Raw genomic sequence first — 6,480 nt, 5'->3', positions numbered from 1 at the left:
TTGTAGTGTCAGCCTCCCAGGATAAAACGGATTACGACTTTAGTGTTTGAGTACTCAAACATAAAGTCTGGCGAACGAGAACAAAGATTGAGCACTCCGTACAATTTATGAAAATGTTGGCAGAATTTTCGTAAGAAAATGATTTGGAGAGAGCAAGAGAGAAAATTAAAGTATATTTTAGGTTAAAACCAACTGGAAACTATCTGCCAACACCAAAGTTATGACAACTTAATCTGGAGTTTAACACAACTGTTATTATCAAAATTAACATTGTCCAAAATGGTACTCTAAAAAGTTCCCATGAGTAGCACATATTGAGATTTGATTTGCACCCTAGGCGTGAAATAGAGTCTCATATGGGAAATGCTTATTCAAAGCCTGTCCACCTTCATTTTCCAACTAAAATAAGTTTTTTTTGAGAATCAATTTCTTATTCACCTATTATTCGTTTTGAGCGTACAATATATTAATTTATCGTCTCACTACGAAGAGTGTGAACCCACATTAATGGTTTTGATTGAGTTTGAGAAAAATTTGTCACTTTATAGATTCATATAAGTTACTCAATATACATGCTTAAATAATAGTTCTATATTTTTCTCGTCATTAAAAATAGTTCAATTATCATTTTCATAATAAAAATTGATGGAAGAATATAAAACATCAGCACCCTTCAACATTATCCTTGCTTTAGTACACTATTTCACTTGGATAATATCTTAGATTTTCTTAACTTCCCATCATTAATTCAAGAAATTGACAACTCAATACCACCTTTGGGAGAAGAAGAAGAAATTGACAATTCAATACCAACTTTCTATTCGTAAAGTGTCTCTTTGAGTCCTCAATCCTCATCATCAGCGACACTATCTTACCATTTATGGTCTTTAAGTGGTTGATGCGTGTTACAATAACCAATTCAAGTAGAAGCAAAACTCAATATACTCATTCACACTCCTCTAATAGAATGGTTTTATCCATATTCCCAAACATTATCTTCAATTTTATCCTTATTTATTATGAATTCAGTTCAACTTTAACTTGATTCATGCACGCAATTAAATACACCGTACCATGTTTAATAGTACTTTCATATTTTGTTTACATTATTGCATGTAAATAAGAAAAGCATTCTAGAAGTAATACCTAAAATACGCTCTCGACTAAGTCATTGTTTCCAAATTAATTTTCTATTAATAATCATATCAAAATAGTTCATTAAAGTCCAAAAAAAAGGTGATTAAGTAGGTAAAACATAATTTGCATATATACTTGAAAAGTACGATATTAATTATTGCTAAAATTATCTCATTGCAAAAATTTTGGCCATGTTTGGTGACATAGTTAGCTTATTAGTCAATTTTGGCTTGTTGACCACTATCTCTTTGACTTGGTTAAATAGTCAATATTAGTGTTTGATTAATTAGCTTTTTTTTTTTGTAACAACGTATTGTTCAAAAACTCTAAAATTAAAAAAGAGGTTCAAAACAGTTTTTTGAGAAAGTCATTTCGTATGTAATCAACTATCAGTTAATTGTTAATTTACCAAACATCTTTATATAATCAGCTAATACTATCAACTAGTCAAAACCACTAACCAATCAGCTAACAACTATTTATTACACTCATTTGGTATAAAATGGCACAACCCAGATAACTTTGATCGAATGTATGACTGTATGAGGTTTTGCATAGTATAATGTATGAGGTTGAGTGCGAAAGTTGTTACCGCAAAAGCCAAAGTATGCTTCACAAGAAGAAGACAAAAGAAGCCCCACCTAGCTACAACTTCCCCATCCAATTTCCAATCAGACATTGAATTCTGCAAATATTAAAGCTTGATGGCAATATCGAAAATTTGCACGAGACCAGGTCTAAAGTTTAGAGCTCTAGCTTTATAAATAACCCCCCCATGTACCATTCAATTAAGACAGCAGCTACTTATTCTTAACCAGCTTTCGTTTCTTTCCTCTCTAGCTGCTACCTTTTCTCCTTCATAAAACACAACAGAATTCTCGTACGACCAAAAGAAAGTGAGATGACAACAAACTTGAGTAACAATCATCTTGACGATCCAATGGCCATGATTTCTGAGTACTATTCTGGCGTCTACACCCATAATTTTGTACCGGAACAAGGTCCGTATGTAGTACTTAGTACAATCAACAACCTTAGAAATCTTTACATGCTTACGTTTGAATTGAATGCTGCTTTACTTTTTAGCGGCCTAACTTTTGAGTTTTCCGGTACGGTGGTTTGTTTGAGCAGTGGAGGCGAAGCCGCGGCGGAGACGGCGGAAGAGCAAGGCCGGGGAGGGCGGCGACGGTGGTGTTGAGATGATGAGGAAACGGAAGCTGAGTGATGAACAAGTGAAGCTGTTAGAGCAGAGCTTCTGGGATGAGCATAAGCTGGAGACGGGGAGGAAGGACCGTTTGGCGTCGGAGCTAGGGCTCGACCCTCGCCAAGTGGCGGNAGAACCGCCGTGCTCGGTGGAAGAGCAAGAGGATCGAGGAAGAATACTCTAGACTCAAATCCGAGCATGAAACCGCCGTCGTCGAAAAATGCCGCCTTGAAGCTGAGGTATATATATCACCTGGTAAATGATGGTAGCTGATTTTATTAGCAGTTAGAAGGTATAATTAATTGATAATATTAGTTGATTATTGAAAGATATTTGATAAATTAGTCATATATATATATATATTAACTACACGAAAAATAAAATTATATTTATAATTTTTTAGTATAGTGATTTGCTATTCATCTTGGTAATACTATTTAGCTAGCACAAAAGAATATAGGAAATGAAGAGACATCATTTTGGGGTATTGGATATGCATGGAGTCTGGGACAAGAAAGTGATGGACCACATGTGCGTACCATGATTTGAGGCAGATAAAACTGGACCATAAAACTAGCTTGCAGGCATAGCAGGAAGCACCACGTCCAATCACTATACCACCGTACACCTTCTTTCAGGTGGCTAGCCACCCCTACTTGGTGGAGCTGCACATGCAACTCCCACCACGTGGCCGGCCTCTTGTACTACTATACTTAGCGTAGTTTAATCCCAATTAGTTGTTACACTAATTAAAGTTATACTAACTCTTTTGATTTATAATAAAAACCCGTAATCCATGCATTATTTTGTGTAAAGTTTCATTTCAAACCAATAATATAGTAATCACATGTTACAAGATTACAAGTTTGACTCTTAACAATAACACACCCTTAAGTTATTTTATTTTCCTTAGACTGTTCACCTTAAGAATTCAAACTTGGTTGGGATTAACGTAGAAGAGAGGTTGTTGTATGAGATAAATTAAAACCTCACATCTTAGCGGCAACTTTAAGGTTATTTCTACGCAAATCTTAAGAATGGTCCTATTATTATTTCAGGTGTTGAAGTTGAAGGAACAGCTGTCCGATGCGGAGAAGAAGATTCAAAGGATGTCGTTGGAGCTGTCGGACGGGGCGTCGGCGGCAAGCCCGAGCTCGTCGTCGTTTTCGATGGTGTCGTCGCCGCCGTTTCTGGGAGATCAGTTCATAACGGGAAGTTTTGACAACGTGTTCTACGTGCCGGAATGGGACAATCTTTACATATGATGCCCGCGCAGAAAAACCTTAAAACTGGCTAAGCTAAGCTATCGAGGGTGGATTAAGATGATGTAGATATAGTAAAATTATATATAATAACGAGTACCCAACAATTTATGTACATCCTTTGATCTGATCGATTCTCTTGTAGTCCTAGAATGTCTGGTCTGGGTATTTGAGGGTTTCATAAGAAGCAGAAAGCAGAAGTGGTAGTGTTGTTAGTGTGATTTGACTGGCAAGTAGCAAGATGGATGGATGATGGAGTAGTTGGCTCTTTTGACTAAAATGCTTATTGATATACTTTCTGTTCCATCATCACACCCATAAATGCATTCTCTGACCTTTCTCAGTGTTTATTATATTGCTCATGTTTCTACTCTGTCCCCAACCAATGTTCCAAAAAATTATATTAAAAAATATGTCATAATAGTTATTACTATATACTAAAGAAACAAAACGTGACAATGACACTTCAACAAAACGAGCCTTAGCTCACGCCTCTTCCAAAACTTTCAATGTATCTTGACTAACCATAGCACTCGTACGTTGTCATTCATAGTTGACACGAAATAGCATTAACTAGATAATATCCAATTTAGTTCTTGATTATAGTGATTTTGTTTCAAAAAATTTACTATAGTCAATGACTAAATTAGGTAAAATCACTTTGTTGAATACTAAATTAGATAAAATTATTATAATCAATGACTAAATTAGATATTAATAAAGGTGAAATTACCAAGTTATCTCAATTGAGTAAAACTATCAAAGTCGAGAACCTAATTAAACCCAAAAAGTCGTTTAGAAATTAGAACTAAATCGAGAAAAATCACTATAATTGATGACTAAATTGATATTAATTAACTCTATCATTAACATCGAGTAAGTTTTTGTGTGATTGTTTGGTCAAGAAATTTATAATATTTTTTTAGTTAAAATATTATATTTTTATGAATGTATAAAAAATATTATATTTTAATTAAAAATTATTTTATGACTCACCTGGGATGGTCTCTAAGTCTCTAACACACTTAGTTAAAATATTATATTTTTTTATGAATGTATAGAAAAAATATTATTATTTTTTAATTAATTGCCATTCTTATGGCCTTTTGCCTATCAAAGTTATAAAATAAATTTTACTTAAAACACATATTCAAATAATGACAATAAATTTTTCTATCAATTAAAGATAAAATGCAATATCACAATCGGTAATATAAATAAATAATTATAGAAGTAGAGCATGACTGTATTGGTAGTCCATATAAAGCTGGGGGTCAACTTGTAGGGCCATAGTTGTGAACATAATGGATAGGATTGCATGATGCTATGGTACGGTGTCACGTGAACTAGCAAGAATCTTCGCTCTAAACGTGGCCAAGTACAAATAGTTATTATGAATTATTATTATTGTTTATTATAAATATCTTTGCAATTTGTAGCGATTATCCCACATTTCAACTTTTTCTATATTTATGTTTATGTAGGGTTGTGATTGGTGGTGTATATATAGAACATACAATTATTAATAAGAAATTAAAGTTTCGGGCATTGACATTTTTCCCTCTTAGATTAAAGTAGGCCGAACTTCAATACGTTATCAACATGAATCGCAGTCATACTCTTCGATGAGCGATACACTCAATTACTTTAAAACATATTTTATTTTATCGGAAAATTATGAAATTGTATATGTACGTGACTGCGTGTATATGCATGTAAGTTAATTTCTTGTTGCTATGTACTAAGCATATGATGATTTTATGAAGTTGTGTATTATGACTGTGTACACATATATATCTTATGTTTATATATTTGTGGTAAAAAGCTCTGTATGTATGTCGTATGCATTTGCCATATCATATTGAGTTCAATACCAAGTATCCAATATTTATAAACATATGTATGTAAATAGGTGTGATATAAGTAAGTGATACATACATACACACACGTTTGTAAATATTAATGCGATATATACGTAAACAAATGTGAGTTAATATATGTAATATATATATGCAGTGAATATATAAGTTTTGAAAATTGTAAAACTTTTATTTGTATCTTATGTTTTAGAATATGTATGAAAAATATAATTCATTTTTCTCATAAATGTCACCAATTACTTTGTATGCATTTTTTTGAATACTATTAACTCAATTACAAGAGTTAATAACTGAGGCTCGAACCCACCACCTCCCGTATAAAGGGAAGGGTTTGATGCCACTGAACCACAAGGTCCTTGGCAATTACTTTGTATGCATAATTTGTGTAAAAATAATATTTTCGTGTATTTCATTGCCAAACTTGAATTACTAAGCTTGCTATTGACGTTAGCAATTATCTTATTTGGACACTGCATATTGAAATATATCTGGCATCCAAAGAATTAAAAAACAACAATTGTTGCTAATTCATAGAGCATTAATGCTCAGAAAAATGAATATCTGACTTAGAAATATACCCTCTTGTGTTATGAAAGTCCCTTAGGGACCGTTTCGACCAATAATCATCAATTCTCCTCCCTCCGCCACAATTTGACTGGTTAATATGAGGTTTTATGATTACAAGTTAGTAACTGAATATAATTCAACTCTGCATAGAATAGTCTCACAATTGAAGTTCTACAAACGTGAAGTTTCAGGGACATATTTAATTGAAAAGACTTTGTCAATTTTTCATGCGAGTAACATTGTACTCCAACAGCAGTATAGGCAAAGAATTATCAAAAGCATTCTGAGCTTATTTAATCACTTCTCGTGGCTGAGAAATACAATCAATTGTTGATGAATAACTATAATGCATGTCATGATGGTTATGCACCGATGCAAGAAGCACATAATATTGCCCAAGGGAGCAACTCTAGAAGGGGTAGTGGTAGTA

At 33.4% G+C, this 6,480-nt stretch overlaps 1 pseudogene; it reads left to right on the top strand.

Moving 5' to 3' along the window:
• Positions 1-1,925: 1,925 nt before the first annotated feature.
• On the top strand, positions 1,926-3,956 carry LOC116012336 (annotated as a pseudogene).
• Positions 3,957-6,480: the final 2,524 nt, after the last annotated feature.

This window comes from Ipomoea triloba, chromosome 3, assembly GCF_003576645.1.
Source record: "Ipomoea triloba cultivar NCNSP0323 chromosome 3, ASM357664v1".
NCBI lineage: Eukaryota > Viridiplantae > Streptophyta > Magnoliopsida > Solanales > Convolvulaceae > Ipomoea > Ipomoea triloba.
This window is presented reverse-complemented; position numbering and strand designations above follow the sequence as displayed.